The sequence below is a fragment of the Sciurus carolinensis genome, chromosome 14, assembly GCF_902686445.1.
Source record: "Sciurus carolinensis chromosome 14, mSciCar1.2, whole genome shotgun sequence".
Taxonomy (NCBI): domain Eukaryota; kingdom Metazoa; phylum Chordata; class Mammalia; order Rodentia; family Sciuridae; genus Sciurus; species Sciurus carolinensis.
The window spans coordinates 12,989,423-13,010,767 of record NC_062226.1 but is presented as its reverse complement, the minus strand read 5'-3'; the positions used below and the strand labels follow the sequence as shown (position 1 = coordinate 13,010,767).

The window sequence follows — 21,345 nt, the reverse complement described above, 5'->3', positions numbered from 1 at the left end:
AGCTTTCCAGAGTGCCCGGTGGCCGCCTGCTCCCAGCTGTTTCGTCTCTCGTCAGCTGGACCTGTTGAGTGTCCCGCCCACAGGACCTGATGTCTAGTCCACACCTCCCACTCTTCCTTGAAAGCCTGACTTGCCTCCCACACCTGCCCCCTCACTTCCAAGCCCACAGACCCCTCTGTGCCTCTGTAATGCTGTCCCCATTCCAGGTGACCAGGGACCACTGTCGCTTTGCTGGGGTGATGCCACACAATGAAGCAGAACTCGAGGAAATAGCAGTGGATGGGACAAAGAGAAATCACTTGCCGCTGATAGAAGGCATTTATTATAAAGGTGCCAGGGCCACGAGCCTCTCTATTTGTGTATTTAAAAAAGTCAAACAGAAAAGACTGCTGGAAACCCAAAGGGGAAAAAAAGCCCTGCTTGGGAATAACACCACCAGCATGAGGTTATTACACATCTAGAAAGCAAAAAACAAGAACCTAGAGGGTTTTGATAAATAAAAGGTTCACTAAGCAGGAATGAAGCAAGCCCTTCCCTAATACACCTTCCTTCTGATCATAACTTGGATCATCACCCTAAGTTGGCTACATTCTGAGACAGGAAGAAAACCTCAGCCAGTTGCTCAGAGAACCAGTTCAGGCCACAGCTGGCCTTGAGACAATGAAACTAGAGGCTGGAAATAAATGTTAAATTTTTAAAATATATATATTTTTAGATGTCAATGGACCTTTATTTTATTTACTTATGTGTGGTGCTGAGAATCAAACCCAGTGCCTCAAACATGCCAGGCAAGTGCTATACCACTGGGCCACAACCCCAGCCCTAAACATTAAATTTAAAAGCAAATAAACACCACTAGGAAGTTCAAAAATAAATATCAAATTAATAGAATTAGACTTTTAAGAGAAATGAGTCTTCTAATTGAACAAAGTGTATTTATCTCTTTTCCTCCCTGCCAAACCTCACTGTACTGATAGGAAAGGACTAGAAAGGTTATGATCTATAAGGACACAATGTCGAAGGAGATAAGAGAAAGGGAAACTTTTGTCAGGTGGTAGCTGAAGAGGGAGTGCTGATTAAATCCCTCCAGAGACTGAGTGAGCCAAGGAGCCCAGAGGCTCAGGAGCGGGAGCCCCGCCCCACTCATCATGAGTCAGGCAGGGCATCAGGCTGAAACTGGGACCATCCCTCAGTCCTCTACCGCTGCTCTGTCCTGCCAGGAAATCACTCTTCCTGCATCTGCTGGGAAGGGGCTTGACATTGGTTCCCTGGAGAAACTGAAACCGGTGTGTTCTGGACTTGGGGACGTCAAGCAAAGCAAAGAGCTCTATCGAGTATAGGGCTGAAGGCACCCAGGTGGTGGGGGGAGGTAAGCCTCTGCACCCAGTGGTGCCTCCTCTCCTCTCCCCACAGTCCCTTTGCTGTTCCCCAAGCACCCCAAGCCAGGTGCCTATCCCCCAGGCAGCTGACTAGAATGTTCTTTGGAAAAACCAGCATTATTGCTAGCTTCCTCAATGAAAAGCCTGAATCACTGTCCCAGCGACCCAGACTAGTGACCACCTGTTAATGCTGCCTGTGTTCACACACGCGGAACTACACTCCCAAAGTGCAGAAACCAAGGACCCAGCAGTTGAAGAAAACCTTGCCCTGTGAAAGGGATTTATTCAAGTCAACCAACCTGAAAAAGGAAACAGATAACGTGGAGAAGAAACAAGCATTTAAAGGACGACAACAACAAAAACCTATAATATCCTGAGACAGAAAACAAGAACAGAGTACTATAAAAAAAAAAAGAGAGAGAGACCAAGGAAGTGTTCCTTTTTTTTATTTTATAAAAACAAATATCCAGTAGAAATGATGGAGTACAAAGTTGATACATTCTTCCAGAAACAGATAAAAGTACACAAACAGAAAATAGGAGAGTGGGGTAGGGGGCAGAATCTAGAGGCTCAGTACAGTCTGTCCATCATCCGACTATTAGGAATTCGCGAAGGAGGGAAAGAGAAAAAGGCAGGCATAAAATTATCAAGGGAATAATAGCATCACATCTTCCGGAGCTGAAAGAAGGACCCCCATGTTCAGGCTGAAAGAACCCAGCACAGTAGATGGGAAAATACCTGCTCCGAGCTGGAGACTGAAGCTTCCGAACATGGCCAGAGCCATCCTGATCCGTGCAGGATGACCTTAGCCAGGAGGTCAGAGAAAGGGAGGGGAGGCTGAGGAGATGGGTTGGGGCCAGGGGACCCCATGGCCCCAGAAAGTGCAGAAGGACTGAAGTTCCTGAGATTCCTGGTGAGTCTCTGTGAGAGATCCTGGTAAGAAATGGAGAATTTAGGATGAGACCAATCGTGCTTCTCTTGGACTGTGGTAAAAAGTATCATACTGCAGGACGGTAAAGCCACAGCCAATGGGGTGTGCATTTACCTGACAGAAACCTGCAGGTTAGTGTGTAGCTTCACAGAGCCTGGATTTTCAGTCTATAGTAAGTGGCAACTCAAGTGCAGATGCGTTTATCTATGACGTCGCAGTCCTTGGGTGGGCCTCTTCGGCAACCCTGCAGTGGGACACTGGAATGACCTTCCATTAGCCCTAAATCCAAGTTTTGAATAATTTTTCATAGTACCCTTGATAATACACCAGTCACGCAGTCTGAAACCTTAGTGACCTAATAGGAAAGAGTGACTGAGTCAGGCCCGCTACAGATGACATGGAGACCCAGTGATGGGAAACAACTGGGAGGAGTGGGAATTGGGGCAAACTAGAGAGCATATGCCCTTTCCAAAGGCAGCAAGGGACTGTTGTCAGGGGTTTATGTATCATGAATTCTCTGTTGGCTCCTATATTTCTATACCCAGCCCCACTATCCCCAGACTAAGTACCCACTTGGCATTGCCACTTGAATAGTTCACAGGCATCAAATCTGAATATGTCTGAAGCAGAACTCTTGACTGTTACGACCCCCAAACTTGTTCCTCTTTTCGTTTTCCAATCCCCAAAAAAACTTTCACCCGCCTCCCATTTGCTCAAGCCAAGTGCTAAAAGGGACTTCTAGTTTCTTGTGCTTTAAAAAGGATGTTCAGATTTGGAATGATGTTCATGATACATTGTGGGTGAAAAGCAAGCAGTCAATCAGTATGCCCTCATTTCTTTATAAAGAAAAATAAATAAATTTCATTGCATATAATAAATTGCACAGAAAATCTATGTGGAAGGAAACGCATCGTGCTGTTAGTAGTAGTTTCCTCTGGGGAGTGAGACTCCACAGGATGGGGAACGAGGGCTCGCACTGTCTACTTTATATTCTTATGTGTGTTTGAATATTTTACAACCAGTTTTTATTTCTTGTTTTGATATGGAGCCATTTAAAGATAAATAAAACATATCCCTATAATGAAACACTATGCAGCCATTAAATTTGTAGAAGAATAATAAATGGCATTGAGATATGTTAATAATATATTAGGCGTAAAAGCTGATAACAGAATTATATGTCCAGGAGGATGCTAGTTTAGTTTTAAAACTGTATTTGCAAAAATAGTTCTGGATTAGGAGATGGTAGAGTATTAGGTAAGAGCTTGAGTTTGGGTGTGAGGGAGACTTGGGCTTGAGTTTTAATGACTGTTGATTAGCATTATGATCTTAGGTAAATTTGGAAGGCCCTCTCAGTCTGTTTCCTCTACTGTAAAATGGAGATAACAGCTTCTCTAGTAGAAGAGGTATTCTGTAAGAATTTGCAGGAATTACATTTTCACTCCTCCTCTTAGCACGGTTACAGACACATAAATAAGTAAATGTTACCTGCTATGGGAGTAATCATAATTTTGCAATAAAATCTTAAAGAAATAATTATTATCATTAAGGATATATATACTAAAAAGTGTTAACAAAGCATTAATCTAGGGATAAGGAGTTAATGAATGACTCTTATTTCTCTCTTTCCTTACCTGTATTTTCTAAGTTTTTTCCCCTTTAATATACTTTTGCTTTTGAAATAAAAACTCATTTAAAAAAAAGAATATCTAGTTTTGGGGATGTAGCTTAGTGGTAGAGGGCTTACCCAGGCCTGGGTTTGATCCCAGCACTGCAAACAATAACAACAAAATTCAAGTCAATAGGCAGCATCACCCCAAAAGCAAAGCCCACAAGACTCTCTTTTCTTTATCTTGACAGTTAACTTTATTAGACTTGTTTTCATACATGTCATTGTATCTTTTTTGGGTTCTACTTAGTTATACATGACAGTAGAATGTATTTGACACATCATACATAAATGGAGTATAACTTCATTCTTTTGGGTGTACATGATGTAGAATTACACCGGTCATGTAATCATATGTGCACACAGGGTAATAATGTCTGATTCCTTCTACTATCCTTCTTGACCCTGTACTTCCTCCCCTCCCTTCACTACCCTCTGTCTAATTCATTTCTTCCCTAGTCTCCCCCACCCCTTATTGTGAATTAGCATCCATGTATCAGAGAGAACATTCAGCCTCTGGTTCTTTGGGATTGGTTTATTTTGCTTAGCATGATATTCTCCAACTCCATCCATTTACTGGCAAATGCCATAATTTCATTCTTTAGGGCTGAGTAATATTCCATTGTGTATATATACCACATTATCCATTCATCTGTTGAAGGGCACCTAGGTTGGTTCCATAGTTTAGCTATTATCCCTCTTGTGGGATAAGAAGAAAGGCTTGGATGCAATAGTCTGCCCCATTTTAATGCAAAAAGGTAGGAAAGGAAGTAATATAGTTGGGAAAGAGAGGCAAAAGATGACTCTCTTCTTAGAATGTCCCTAGAAAACAACTAAAAAGTAGACCTGGTTCAGTGAAGTGGCTGAATACACAATAAATATACAAAACTGAGACTGCTTTCTCAGTGGTCAAGGGCCAGGGTGGGAGGTGGCTGGCTGCTTATGGGAGGAGGAGGCACACGGGGGCCTGGAGCCAGACAGCCCGTGGGTTGTATGCGCAGCGGAGTCTGCACCCGTCCCAGAACCATCTCCTGTGTGCACCCCTCTCTGTGCCCCACCCCAGTCTTACCACCCGACATACAACCGTGCTGTAGTGTTCACCAAATTTGGATTAAAACATTCAGGTACATAAGTGTTTAAAACGTGGTGCTATCTTTATACCTTCCTTTTGACATTTTAAAATTTTTATTTATCCTTGAAATACCCAGAAAACAAATAAGCCCTCTGAGAGGCCCAGCCAGCCAGAACAGTCTCTCCCAGAGGATGATGCCTGACTTTGGCGGAGCCCTTCCCACCAGCCAACGACTCCAACGCGGCGGCTCCGAGGGGCTGGGGTCCCTGTGGGAGCTGGGCCTGGGCCCCTGGGGGCCTCTGCTTGGCTGACGTGTGAAGTGTGGCTCTGTGCCCCTCGGGGACTGCAGTGGAGGGAGGGTGTTCCCCTGGAATTGTGGTGAGAAGACCTCTTCAGTCTCAGAAATACTTTTTTAAAAGAATGTTTACAAATTTTACCTGTAATGACAAAAAGTAACAAGTGCCTTTGAGAAAAGAGGCACTTAAAAAAACTGATACAAACAAGACTCACACACAAATATAGACTGAACATATGCTTAGCATTTTTTTTTTATCTCCCTAATTAATGAGGGAACCAGTCAGTTGTCACAACCAATTCAAAGGAGAATTCAAAGAGCCACACACGCAGGCATTCAGCAATGTTGAAAAACTCTACAAATAGATGCGAAGTTAGTCTGTCCACGGGGCAGTAATCAGGTGTATTCCACAGATACACTCGTTTGTTTTTCTGTGTGTGAAGATCACCTGCACGGTGATCAGTTCACAACTCGGCTCTCGGGTAGCTCAAGGACAAGTTACGGATTCAAGAGTCACAGTAGTCCTTTCTGCCTATTTTGAAGTCATTCACAAATTTTCCTGAAACTTGCTAAAACAGCAAAAGCCACAGAAATAGATGATTTTAGAAAGGACCCCCTTCCCCACCGATCCTTCTCTGTGGATATCGGTTGCTCAGCGTTTATCACGATTGTCACAGACTTCCTGTCCACACGCACTCATATTTTAAAGACAAAATGGAACCATACCGCACACCTCAGAGACGTTAGCTTTCCCCTAACAGTAGGTTGTGGACATGATTCATTACGAATTTAACTCGTTTTCCCCGTTGTTCTTCTATTATTTTTATTTTTAATAATTATACTTTTTTAGAAAAAATAAATTTATGTCCAGGAATCTGAAGGTTTTGTTTTTCTTAAGTTCAAACTTACAGTCAAGTTGCTAAAAGCAGCAGTACAGAGCACACTCACGTGTCGGTGACCCAGAACCTCCCATTAACATTTCCACTCTGTAATTTTTTCCAAAGTCCTTAAAGACCAGTTACGCAGGTCATGGCGCTTCACCCCCAGATACTTGCGTGGCGTGCGTTCACTAAGATGAAGGCCACTCTCTTCCTCCACCGCAGCGTGGCCGTCGGCCGCACCATTGAACACGGCTCGCCGTCCCTGGTTTCTGCAGCCGGGCCAACAGTGTCCTCTGACAGGACACTTTCCCTCCAGTGAGGACTCCGTCTGGGGTCAGGGGAGCACTTTGCGGTCAAGCCTGGTCAGCCTCTTTTCATCTGGAGCGTTTCTGTGGCTCTCTTGGGTCTTTGATGGCAGTGACATTCAGGAAGGCCGCAGCCGACTATTCTCGGCACCGCTGCTTTTTGTTTTTAATAGAAGTAGAGTTTTGTATTTATCTGGTTTCCCTGTGACGCGTGTCTGGTTTTCATTCCTGACCAAAACACGACACAGAGCACATGGGGACCTCAGAGTGACCCGTCAGAGGCACAATGCGCCCGCCTGCCCTCGGGGGCTGATGTTGATCCTGGTCGCCTGACCGTGGCTCTGTCTAACGTCTCTGCTACGTAATCGCTGCTGTTTTGGTCTTGTTTCTGTCTTCCTTGCAACTGTGCAGGGGCCCAGCCAGGCCACGTGGACATCCTGTTCCCGTCAAAAGGTGCCCTTGGACTCAGCAACCGTGAACGGGTCTTAATGGATCCTGCCTTTACTACCACGGTTGCAAAAGCCGGACCCCCACAGAACTGACCCTGGCAACTCTGCTGTCGGTATTGGACCTCTCCTCCCACAGGTGGATTTAAGTACCACCAGTCTGTACTTGTGGATTCCCATTGTTGAGAGTTCACATTCGTTGTTCTGCTTAATTATTTTGGCACTCCTGCAGTCCCAGCTCTGGCCCCTGGAAGCCCCCGGCTGGTGCCCGTGTCCTGCTGACATGCTCCAGCATTGTTTCTGACCATTTCTTACTTTCTGGCCCAACAGGCTCTCTGTTGTTGAGGTGGTGATACTAGGGATTGAACCTAGGAGTGCTTTACCCCTGAGCTATATCCCACACCCTTTTTAAATTTCATTTTTATTTTAATTTTTTAAAAAAATTTTGTTCTAATTAGTTATACATGACAGTAGAATGCATTTTGACACAGTGTACACAAATGGAGCACAATTTTTCATTCCTCTGTCTGCACATGGTGCAGAGTCACACCGGTAGAGTGATCATACATGTATAATGTCTGTCTCATTCCACTGTCCTTCCCATCCCCTTGCCCCCTTTCCTCCCCTCATTTCCCTCTGCACAATCCAAAGTTCCTTCATTCTTCCCTATCCTCCCCACCATTATGGATCCTGCTTATCAGAGAAAACCTGAATTCAGCCTTTGGTTTTTTGGGATTGGCTTATTTCACTTAGCATGATATTCTCTAGTGTCATCCATTTACCTGCAAATGCCACAATTTCATTCTTCTTTATGGCTGAATAATATTCCATTGTGTGTATATATACCACATTTTCTTTATCCATTCATCTGTTGAAGGGCATCTAGGTTGGTTCCATAGTTTATCTATCGTGAATTGAGCTATTTTTTTTTTTTTTAAGACAGTGTCTTGTTAAGTTGCTGGGGATCTCGCTAAGCAGCCCAGGTTAGCTTCAGACTTTCAATCCTCCTGCCTCAGTTTCCCGAGTATGTATATATGTAAGTATCCACACACACGGCATGAACAGACAGCCATACACATAGATGTGTGCACATCCCCAGTTTGTACCCAGGCCTCCAGTGCCGTGGATCTGAGATTTGGCAGCCACCTCCAAATGCGTGGTGCATCAGGGAAGGCAAAACTCAGGAGGACTGCGGTCTAGAAGAGAGAGAGGGCTGCTCCCCATCTCTGCCCCACCCCAAGCGGGGCCCGCCGCAGGGACAAACGCTCCTGCGAGCCTACGGGAGGCTTGGCAGGGAGGGTCCTCTGAGCAGCGCCTCCTTAGGGCCGTGGTGAGTCCCATTTGCTTTCCTGACACGCCGAGTCCCACGCAGCACGTCGCAGCGGGGAGGCCTCCTCCTGGTCTGGGAGGAATGCTGGCGCAGCTCAAGTGAAGCCCTCTCAATACCCTGGACTGTGCCCTCAGAGGAAGGGACCCGCCGACCCCGTCACCACCATTGCTGATGTGCAAAGGCACAGCCGGGGACCATCTGGAAGGCCAGCTTGAGGGCCACCCAAGAAGAACGCAAGAGACAAGGAGTTTGAAAAGTGTCACCAAAGCAGAAAAAGCAGGCCGAGGATATGAAAAGGCAAGTAGAAAGAGAAATAAACGTGGACAGTAAGCAAACGAGAGTCTGCTCATCCCCACGAATAATGCAAGAGAACCAAGAGGATAACAATTAAGTGTTTTGTTTTTTTTTTTTATTGGTCCAGCAGTGTTTGGGTAACAGAAACAGCAAAGGAATCAACCAAGTAGAGAGAAATATGTGAGATGCGTTAAAGAAAACGCAGCCCTGGGATTTTTGTGGCAGCATTGCCACGTCCGATTGCCAACATCAGTGTCGTTATCTTCTCTTTATTAGGCCAAGGGGCCCATGATTATTCAGATCTGTGTACTTAGTGCCGGACATGATGTTTGGCACATGGTAGGTTCAGTAAGGGAAAGTCCTTATTTCTTAACCACAAAGCAATAAGATTAGAAATAACAAAAATGTATCTACTGCTTGGAAATTGAAAATACTTGTACATGTGGGGGGTGTAGGTGAGTATGCGTGAGTATTGGGGACCCAGTGGGCCCTACATATCTAAGGGTTTGAAACTGTGGATCTAACCACCATGTATCAGAAATACTTGGAAAAAATCACATCTGTACAGTACGTGTACAGACTTTTTCTTCTTGTCATTACTCCCTAAAAAAGACAGTATAACTATTTCCATAGTATTTGCATTGCATTAGGTGTCATAGGTGATTTAGAGACAACTTCCAGTAGATGGGAAGATGTGGGCCACCTGCGATTGCTCCGCCATCTTATATAATAGGCCTGAGCAGCCTCAGTTTTGGCGTCTGCAGGCACGTTGGAAGGAGTCCACCTGGACGCTGAGGGACGGCCGTCTAGCTGCGGTGGGCGCGCCGGGTGTTGACTTGGGCAGGTGCGGCCGGCCTCTTGGGATGTGAGTGGGTATCCACGAGTGTTTCTGTCCGCGTGAGGCGGATTCCCCAGTGTGAGCACGTGACCCAGGTAGCAGGTGCGGAGGTGTGATGGGGGTTGGGTTGTGAGCGGAAGGCAGAAGCCCAGGCCTCTGGTTCCCGAGGAGGCACAGCAGAGCCAGCTGCCACGTGCTGAGGCAGGTGGTGGGCCTCAGGGCTGAGCCCCTGGCTGCTCCGTTCAGAGGTCCTGTGCAGCAGGGGACAGGGCAGCAGGGGCAGATGGAGTGGGTAGACAGGAGGCAGCGCAGTGCCTTGAGGTGATCTCTCTGCAACTCGGCCGAGTTCAGCCTCTGCTCCTGCGATCGCTCCCCTCCCTGTCCTCCGTCTCTGGCTTGAACTGCAGCAGGGGAAGGGCTCAAGATCCTAGGCCCCGTCTGCCTGGTGAAGGTTTGGAGAAAGGGCGGCAGCACGAGGAGGGGCGGTGCTCCTTACAGGAAGTAAGCGGCGCGATCGCCTTCTCATAAATCAGCGCAGATTTCAGAGCAGCACGGGGTCTCGCGGGCTCCTCGGGCCGTGGAATTCAATATGATATGCTTCAGCCTGTCGGCTAATGGGCTGCTGCTGGATGCCACGTGACCCAGCCTTCCCGGGGACGGGAAGCGATGCTGAAAAGTGGCCCAGATTTATTTATTGGGACAGTGCGTCTTCCTGCCTGTGGGTGGGTGTGGAAATGACAAGTAATGAAAACAGGTATTTGTGAGGGAAGTGGGAGGGGACGGATTTCATGCTGCCCCAGGGCCAGGCAGAAGCCCGTGGCCTTCCTCTGGGTCCTGCTGCCGGATCACTGTCCCCCGGCCCCTGTGATCTACTGCCCGATCCCTGCTCTGAGCGTAGGGATTCGCATCTCTTAAATCCATTCATCCATTTATTATTCCCTTTCTCACCCAGCGTTCATTCATTTCTGGAACACTCCACCCGCGCCGTGGCCAGCCACATTCTGATGCCGTGGCCGCAGCTTCCCACGGGGTGGACTGGGCTCTGCTCACAGAGCTGTGGTTCAGCAGGGAGAGAGATGGCATGTGAGCAGCTGCCACTAGCCACGTGTCCATCCTGCCTCCTAAAACCCTCTGGAGCCTGTGCCCTTCACCTCCAGAGCCACATCCAGGTTGGTGTCATATCACCTCTGACCTGGACAAGGCACGTGCCCACTCTGGCTCCACACAAATCGTAAGCTCCATTACCATTTAAAACAACCCTGCTGGCACAGGGAAGCACACCTGGATCTTTACGTTCAAGGCCGGCCTTGGCAAGTTAGCAGAACCCTGTCTCAAAATAATAGTTTTAAAAAGGGCTGGGGATACAGCTCAGTGGCAGAGCACCCCTGGGTTCCATCCCTGTATTGAGAAAAAAAAATTGAAACAAAACTAAACAAAAACACAACCCTAACGGTACCATCCTTCAAACCCTTTCCAGTGGCAAGAAATTCCCCGGGCCTTGGGGGCCCTTTGCCCTTAGTTGACCCTTGCCTGTCCTCCCGCAAGAGCGTCCCTGAACCTGCGACTCCAGGCACACAGGGGCCACATCTGTGGGGTCCGCACCACCAGGCCTGGGGTCTGCTGGGACACAGACGCGCACGGCACTTACTGACTAGGGAGGAGGTGAGTGGGAGGGGGACAGAGGCACAGCCCCCAGCCTGTGGTGAGGCAGAGGGGCCAGAGGGGCCAGGGAGGGACTCCGCCGTACTCCTCAGAGCGAGCAGAGCCACAGAGGAGGTGGAGCAGGAGGCCCTCGTCTGACTTACATGGCTGAGGGTCCCCCAAGATGCAGGGGAGACACTGACGGTGGGACAGACGCATAGAGGCAGGTGGAGCAGCCGGGGGTGGAGCAGCAGTAGGCCCTGCTGGTGCCCAGGGGGTGGTGACAGAAAGGAGAGCTGGGAGCATCTTCCTCTCCACTTGAAGAGGTTGGCTGGGGGTAGGAAGCCTGTGTTCAGAGGGGAGGACCTGGTGTGGGCTCTACCCCTAAGGGACCCTGCACACTAGGAAGGGTCTCCTGAGCCCCTGAGGAGCCGCCTATGACCCTTGTGGTTGGAAGGCAGAGGGCCTGCTCTCGGGAAAGGCCTTCATTATGACCCAGGGCATCAGCCTAACTGGGTTGAAAGGCCCTTCACTGCACACGGCAAAGTGGACCATGATTATCCAGGAAGGATGGTTCTATTCTCTAGGTTTTTTTTTAAATTTGCATTTTACAAAGTGTTTTTTGGCCTAGAGGCTGAAGAGATTCTGGACCTTCATCCCTTGTCTCTGTGTCCACTGAGTTCTGTAGTCAGAGGTTGCCTTCATTCATTCACCCACCCATCCATCCATTCACTCACCCACCCATCCACTCACTCACCCACCCATCCATCCACTCACCCACCCACCCATCCATCCACTCACCCACCCACCCATCCACTCACCCACCCACCCACCCATCCACTCACCCACCCACCCATCCATCCACTCACCCACCCACCCATCCGTCCACCCACTCACCCACCCATCCATCTACCCACTCACCCACCCATCCATCCACTCACTCACCCACCTATCCACTCACTCACCCACCCATCCATCCACTCACTCACTCACCCACCCATCCATCCACTCACTCACCCACCCATCCATCCATTCACTCACCCACCCATCCACTCACTCACCCACCCATCCATCCACTCACCCACCCACCCATCTATCCACTCACCCACCCACCCATCCACTCAACCACCCACCCACCCATCCACTCACCCACCCACCCATCCATCCACTCACCCACCCACCCATCCGTCCACCCACTCACCCACCCATCCATCTACCCACTCACCCACCCATCCATCCACTCACTCACCCACCTATCCACTCACTCACCCACCCATCCATCCACTCACTCACTCACCCACCCATCCATCCACTCACTCACCCACCCATCCATCCACTCACCCACCCACCCATCCACTCACTCACCCACCCATCCATCCACTCACTCACCCACCCATCCATCCACTCACTCACCCACCCACCCATCCACTCACTCACCCACCCATCCATCCACTCACTCACCCACCCATCCATCCACTCACTCACCCACCCACCCATCCACTCACTCATCCACCCATCCACTCACTCACCCACCCACCCATCCACTCACCCACCCATCCATCCATCCACTCACCCACCCATCCATCCACTCACTCACCCACCCATCCACTCACACACCCACCCATCCATCCACTCACCCACCCACCCATCCATTCACTCACCCACCCACCTATCCACTCACTCACCCACCCACCCATCCATCCACTCACTCACCCACCCATCCATCCACTCACTCACCCACCCATCCATCCACTCACTCACCCACCCCATCCATCCACTCACTCACCCACCCATCCATCCACTCACCCACCCATCCATCCACTCACCCACCCACCAACCCATCCACTCACCCACCCACCCATCTATCCACTCACCCACCCATCCACTCAACCACCCACCCACCCATCCACTCACCCACCCACCCATCCATCCACTCACCCACCCACCCATCCATCCACTCACCCACCCACCCATCCATTCACCCACCCACCCATCCATCCTCTCACTCACCCACCCATCCATCCACTCACTCACCCACCCACCCATCCACTCACTCATCCACCCATCCACTCACTCACCCACCCATCCATCCACTCACTCACCCACCCACCCATCCACTCACCCACCCACCCACCCATCCACTCACCCACCCATCCATCCACTCACTCACCCACCCATCCATCACTCACCCACCACCCATCCATTCACTCACCCACCCATCCATCCACTCACTCACCCACCCATCCATCCACTCACTCACCCACCCATCCACTCACTCACCCACCCATCCATCCACTCACTCACCCACCCACCTATCCACTCACTCACCCACCCATCCATCCACTCACTCACCCACCCATCCATCCACTCACCCACCCACCAACCCATCCACTCACCCACCCACCCATCTATCCACTCACCCACCCACCCATCCACTCACCCACCCACCCACCCATCCACTCACCCACCCACCCATCCATCCACTCACCCACCCACCCATCCATCCACTCACTCACCCCACCCATCCACTCACTCACCCACCCATCTATCCACTCACTCACCCACCCATCCATCACTCACACACCCACCCATCCATCCACTCACTCACCCACCCATCCATCCACTCACCCACCCACCCATCTATCCACTCACCCACCCACCCATCCACTCAACCACCCACCCACCCATCCACTCACCCACCCACCCATCCATCCACTCACCCACCCACCCATCCATCCACTCACTCACCCACCCATCCATTCACCCACCCACCCATCCATCCACTCACCCACCCACCCATCCATCCACTCACTCACCCACCCATCCACTCACTCACCCACCCATCTATCCACTCACTCACCCACCCATCCATCACTCACACACCCACCCATCCATTCACTCACCCACCCACTATCCACTCACTCACCCACCCATCCATCCACTCACTCACCCACCCACCCATCCACTCACTCACCCACCCATCCATCCACTCACCCACCCACCCACCCATCCACTCACCCACCCACCCATCTATCCACTCACCCACCCACCCATCCACTCACCCACCCACCCACCCATCCACTCACCCACCCACCCATCCATCCACTCACCCACCCACCCATCCATCCACTCACTCACCCACCCATCCACTCACTCACCCACCCATCTATCCACTCACTCACCCACCCATCCATCACTCACACACCCACCCATCCATCCACTCACACACCCACCCATCCATCCACTCACCCACCCATCCATCCACTCACTCACCCACCCATCCATCCACTCACCCACCCACCCATCCATCCACTCACTCACCCACCCATCCACTCACTCACCCACCCATCTATCCACTCACTCACCCACCCATCCATCACTCACACACCCACCCATCCATCCACTCACTCACCCACCCATCCATCCACTCACCCACCCACCCATCTATCCACTCACCCACCCACCCATCCACTCAACCACCCACCCACCCATCCACTCACCCACCCACCCATCCATCCACTCACCCACCCACCCATCCATCCACTCACTCACCCACCCATCCATTCACCCACCCACCCATCCATCCACTCACCCACCCACCCATCCATCCACTCACTCACCCACCCATCCACTCACTCACCCACCCATCTATCCACTCACTCACCCACCCATCCATCACTCACACACCCACCCATCCATTCACTCACCCACCCACTATCCACTCACTCACCCACCCATCCATCCACTCACTCACCCACCCACCCATCCACTCACTCACCCACCCATCCATCCACTCACCCACCCACCCACCCATCCACTCACCCACCCACCCATCTATCCACTCACCCACCCACCCATCCACTCACCCACCCACCCACCCATCCACTCACCCACCCACCCATCCATCCACTCACCCACCCACCCATCCATCCACTCACTCACCCACCCATCCACTCACTCACCCACCCATCTATCCACTCACTCACCCACCCATCCATCACTCACACACCCACCCATCCATCCACTCACACACCCACCCATCCATCCACTCACCCACCCATCCATCCACTCACTCACCCACCCATCCATCCACTCACTCACCCACCCATCCATCCACTCACTCACCCACCCATCCATCCACTCACTCACCCACCCATCCATCCACTCACTCACCCACCCATCCATCCATTCATTCACCCACCCATCCATCCACTCACTCACTCACCCACCCATCCGTCCATTCACCCACTCACCCATTCATCCATCCATTCATTCATTCCATACACGTTTCCTAGTCCTGGGGTTCAGACATGAATGATTGCAGACCTGGACTGGAGAGTGGGTAGTAGAGAGAATCACAGTAAGGTGAGTTAAAGGGACACACAGGACTGGGGAGGTCGCAGGGCAGGGGAAGCCAGCCTGGGAGAGCAAGGTGGCCCCTGCAGAGGAAGTGCCCATCAACGGCAGGGTGAGTCAGAAACTCACGTGGCCCACAGGAAAGAGGGACACTAAGGGCTAGAGGAGGCAAATGGACCTAGCTCTGGAGAGGTGGGGAAGCAAGGAGCATTTGTGGAATAGCAGAATGAGGGTTGAGGAGCTGGGCAGGGCTGCCCTGGGCTCCCCTTCAGGGGTGCCCCTTAGAGTCTCCCCAGTGTGTCAATGTCTTCCTGTGGGGAGTACAACCTTCACACGGATCATGGGGCAGCTGGGCCCCAAGTGAGAAGGACCCCTCCAAACCGGCTGAGGAATCCTGGTGGGGTCCTGGTGGGGGAGGGGGCACGTGAATAGCTTGGTGGTTCACAAAGGCCACCGCAGCCTCTGGAGAGTGGGACGCAGGCAGAGAGACAGTTGGTTCCAGAGACCAGGCCCACGCAGAATACAGATTTTGCGGAACTATGACACAAGTCCAATTCTTTTCATTTGCAAAGAGATGCTACAAATCAACAAGAAGATCAGGAGAAAAATGAGCAAAGAGGATGAGCAGCCGGCTCACACAGAAAGGAAACACTAATGGCTTTTAAGCTCACACAAAAGAGTCTTGGCCGCATTCACAACACGAGATGTGAAAATTAAATCTATAATGAGATGTTGCCATGTTTTTCATCCATCAATTGGCAAAAGTTAGTGTTCTGACAATAAGCCAAGCTGGAGAAGATGGGGAAGCCGGCCTTCTCCATATCACATCGATGGTAGACCTAAAAACTGGTCCAACCTCTGTGAGGACAAGAGAGAGCCACCGATTGCAATTTAAAATGCACGGGGCTGGGGTGCTGCTCAGTGGCATTTTCCTAGCCTGTGTGAGGCCCCTGGATTAATCCCCAGTACCACACCAAAAATAAAATGCATGGACACTTTGACCTAGTATTCAACCCCCAAGACACATGGTCCACGTACATAAAGATGCATGTGTGGCAACTGTCCCTGCAACTTTGTTTTGGAGGGGGGTGCCTAACTACTGAGGCACATCCCCAGCCCTATTTTCTATTTTATCTAGAGACAGGGACTCACTGAGCTTCTTAGCGCCTCGCTTTTGCTGAGGCTGGCTTTGAACTCCCAATCCTCCTATCTCAGCCTCCTGAGCTGCTGGGATGATTATAGGCATGTGCCAGTGCACCTGACCCTTGCAATGCTCTTTATAGTAACAGAAAATGGAAAATGACCTAAATCCATCAACAAAGTAAACTACAGTATTAGGGGCAATCACAGTATATATGGTACTGCGGCACACCATGTGGATCATTAAAAACCGAGGCCCTGGCTGGGTGTGGTGGTGCACACCTGTAGTCATAGCTGCTTGGGAGGCTGAGGCAGGAGGATCGCTTGAGCCCAGGAGTTTGAGCCAACCTGGGCAACTTACCGAGAACTGTCCAAAAACTAAACAAAAACTGAGGCCCACTTCCATGGTGTCATGCAATAATGTCCAAGAAATAGTGTGAAGTGAAAAAAAACAGTATGTTCAGGACCCAAGTACCAGAAAGAGGACTTTCGCCCCTGACCTTAGACCTCCGTCTTAGCGAGATTTTGTCACCTCCCTTGCAGTAGAAACCACTTCACACACAGTATGTGAGCACAGATCAAGGACTAAAGAGTGACATTTGGGGACCCTAGATTGAAACCTGCAACTGCGTGGGCAGCCTCTTTCCTGACTGGGAGCCTGGGCTTTAGGGCACACACTCTGGGTGTCCTGATGTTGTTTCCTCCCATTTTGGTGGCTTGGGGGGTCAGAGCCGAGGGACTTTCTGGCCTGCTGTAGTGCCAAGCTGCTTCCTTCCCTCTGTAAACCAGGGTGATGAGCCCAGTTAGTTCTCAAGATCTGTGGGTTCTGCATCCAAGGAATCAACCAATGGAGAATCAAAATCTCCCCACAAATAACAGCCTCTGTACTGAACAAGCATAGCTTTTCTTTCCTTGTCCTTATTCCCTAAACAATACAGTGTAACAAATATTTTCATACCATTTGTGTCACCTTAGTTATAATTAGTGACCTAGAGATGATTTTTTTTTTCTTTTTAGTGCTAGAGATGGAACCCAGGTGTACTTTACCACTGAGCCATATCCCCAGAGCTTTTTATTATTATTTTTTAAATTTTGAGACAGGGCCTCAAACTAAGTTGCTGAAGCTGGCCTCAAACTTGTGATCCTCCTGCCTCAGCCTCCCAAGTTGCTGGGATTACAGGTGTGAGCCCAGCTAGAGATCATTTAAAGTGTAAGGGAGGGTATGCAGAAGATGTTTCCCAGCACTGCACTGTTATATCAGGGACTTGAGTGTCCTCAAATTGTGGTTATCAGCGGGAGACCCTGGAACCAATCCACTTGGATACCAAAGGACTACTGTACTGACTGAGGCAGGTGCCACGTGTTGGTGTGGGCAGGTACAGCTGCCCCTCGGGACGCGAGTGGGGACCTGTGTGTGCATTTCTGTATCTGTCTCCGGGTGTGCTTTGCATACCTGTGTGAGCACATGTCCTATGTTAGGCTGAGAAGAGGTGTGGTAGGTGATTCTGGCATCCTCAGGGAATCCCAGAGCAAGTCCCCCATGGGGCAGGAGTGCTCTGAGTGGCCAAGTGACACGCACAGCTGTTTTTCTTGGAGCAGCCATTTTATTTGAAGGCTGAGAGGGAGAAAACCAAATTATGTTAAAGGAAATACGCATAGTGGCAGAAGCAACACCATGTGTTCACTGAGTCCATTTCGATCTCTTCTCTCGGGGTATGGAGGGCATGTTCCCCATTACCCCAGCGTCTTGGTACAGGCCATGCCACAGGGTTCTGGCCCAGGGTGTGTGGACAGAGGTGGAGCTGGCCGGACCTTGAGCAATGACCCTCTCATCCTCCTGTCTTTTTTCACTGAGGCAACTGGAGGCCACCCTGGACAGGGAAAAGTGCAGGCTGGAAACAGCCGGAGCCAAGTGGAGGAGAACCATCCTGCGAGGCCACTTGACCTGTGGCAGCCTCCGCGTGAACAAGACACAACCCCTGCTGGGTTCAGCGGCTGAGACCTGGAGGTTTATTTGTCATCTCAGTAGAGCTTAACCCAGCCTAACTAAAATATGTGTGTGCTATGGAGTAGAATGCAGTATTTACAGGACCTTTAAAGCTAAAGCCTGAAGCTTCAGATGACTGGCTGCTTCCACTGGCCTCTGTGGGCCCTGCCGGTACTTCTGCCCGTCAGTCCCGGGCCTGTTTTATGCCAGCCCATCCAGTGACAGACCCAGTGATCCACATGTGGCCAGTAGCCACTGGCCCTGGCAATGGCTTAAGGCAGATCCTTTTAAGTGACGAGGCACCAGCTATTGAGTTGAGTGCTGCAGCAGATCATGTTGTTGGATCCAAGTGTCTGTTGATCAGAGCCACGTGAGAGGTGAGGTCAGCACTGGTCTCCAAGGTCCCCAGACTCATCCAGTGATGGCATTAGGAGGTGGGGCCTTCGTGATTAGGTCAGGAGTGTGGAGATTCCTGTCCTTATAATAGGGACCCTAGAGAGAGCTTTCTTGCCCTCTTTCTGCTGCATAAGGATGCAAAGAGAAGATGGCTGTCTACAACCTGGAAGAGGGCCCTCACTGGAACCTGAGCATACTGGCCTCCTGACCTTGGACTTCCATCTCCCCAAACTTGGAGAAATAAATTCCTGTTGTTTATAAGCCACCCAATGTATGGCACTTTTTTATGGCAACCTAAATGGACTGACACCAACCCCACCTGGAGGGCCCAGCCCGCTCTTGATCCCTGGAGTGGGCTGGCCCAGAGACTTGCCCCAGGGCCAGCACGATATGCCCGGCGTTAGGAGACACAGTGGCTCAGGCGGTGCCCGGGTTTGTGGCTGGCCTCAGGTGGCGGTGGTCCTGACTTTGGAGGATTCAATTTTCCTAGGTCCCCAGCTTTGTGAAAAACTGGAATTTACCTCTCAGATAAAAAGTCAGAAGGATGAAGATAGCATTTGAGGCCCCCGCCACATCCCGAGTGGACAAAACAGGTAAGAGGGGCTACTCTGAGTTCTGTGGAATCTGTGTAAAGTCCCCGTGCTGGCGCTCTCTGGGCTCCTTCCGCGGTCAGTGTCTGATGAGGTGGCGGCTGAGGGCTGCTGCTGCCTTGGGCTCTCTTTTTCTGATCAGAGTGGAACAGAATCCCTCACTGTGGAGGCCTTCGCTCATGTCCCTTGCTTGCTGGGCTTAGGGACAAGGGCCTTGGGCCCTCTGGCTTCCCTCCCTCAGCCTCATTTGTGAAATGGGAGGCTGCACTGCAGTACCATCTTACCCCGAAGCCCCTCACACATGGAGAGAGAGCTGGAGCTGATTGGGTTCAAGGCAGAAGTGGGACTGCGTCCTGAGGGCCACCCCCAAATGCCCGGGGCTCCTGTGGGAGGCGGCAGGGCAAGGGCCCATCTCCCCTCAGTCCCCTGAAGACACGCCTGTCCCAGCGGCAAGACCAAGACAGGGCGCACTCCCAGGCTGCTCTAGCCACCTCCCTGCCTCCTCGCCTGGCAGGCAAACAGGCTCTGGATCAGACGGTGGGAGGACAGCCCTGCCACCCTGCAGAGCCATGACCTGCAACTCGGAACCCAGGAGCACACGGCTGGCACGGAGGAGAAGCAGAAGTCCCGGGTCAGATCTGAATGACAACCTGAGGGGCCCAGAGAACCCAAGGAGGTGGCAGGGCACAGCCTGCCTCGGTGGCTTCCGCCACACAGGGGCTGTGTGAAACGTGCGTTTCTCTGATGCCATGGGGTGGGGGGTGGAGATTTCCAGGGAGCTGGGGTCTCACTTTATTTTTAACTCCAGGCCATCTGCTTTCCACTTACCACCGGGTGGTCCAGAGTCTGGGAAATATTCAGAGCGAACATATGTCGCTCCCAGAGGGTTGCGGGGGGGAGGCGTTGGGAGCGGGTGAGGCCTCTGCTCCCAGGGACAGAGCCCAGGTGCACCGGCAGTACCGGGAGTGGCCTCAACGGTGCAGTCTTAGCAGATCAGTTCTCTGGGGAGACGCCGGCCTTGCGCTGCCGCCCCCTCTGCCCACCAACTAACACTGGGAGAGCACACCTGCTCAGCCTGAGCTCCACACAGCGACTGCCACACATGGGGCCCCAAGGGACGTGCTTTCTCCAGGACAGGTACCCCTGCCACAGAGTCTCTGACAGGTGGCCTCACTGTAGGGACAGGCCCCTCCCTCTCAGGAGAGAGGGTCCCCAGCAGATGGAAGGTTGCAAGACTTCCCAGACTCCTCCCTCTCACCCCCCAGGTCTCATTCTTGAGAAGATAGTTAGCTTTGCAGGAAACACTGATGGCGAGGGGAGAAGAAATTAAAAAGGTGCCCTTTTCTCACCAACTGACCCAAAATGAACAAGCACGGTCCACCCTGGTGGATTTGCTGTCAGAGATGATCAGGCGGAAGAAACTGTCAATACTCTGCAGCCATTTATACAATGAGCCTGTGGTTAGCAACACTCAGCTTCGTTTATTATTGCATTTTACGAAGTTACCAAGACAACTGAGGCCAAGTAACAGAACCTTGACTTCATGCGCCATGAAAATTTAATAAAGAATTTTAAAGGCTTTTAAGAGGCAGAAGTAGCAGCTTCTTAAAGGCAGAGCTGGGCTCAAGGGAGGAGGGCTTGGCCCCTGGGGTCTTGCCAGACCTGCAGGAGCCTCCCCCGCGGGGGCTGATGGGCAGCAGCAATGTCCCCCGTATGCTTCCGTTTCAGCATATGCAGACCGTGCCTTTTCTCAGCAGACATTTAGAAGACACTTCCCAGGTGCCAAGTCCCCTGC

The 21,345-nt window shown here is 51.2% G+C and overlaps 1 protein-coding gene across 1 annotated transcript in view; it reads left to right on the top strand.

The window, feature by feature from the left end:
* The window catches only part of Dab2ip (DAB2 interacting protein), a 241,180-nt gene that overhangs the window by 179,996 nt on the left and 39,839 nt on the right, over positions 1–21,345 (top strand). The gene's annotated exons all lie outside the window — the stretch shown is intronic.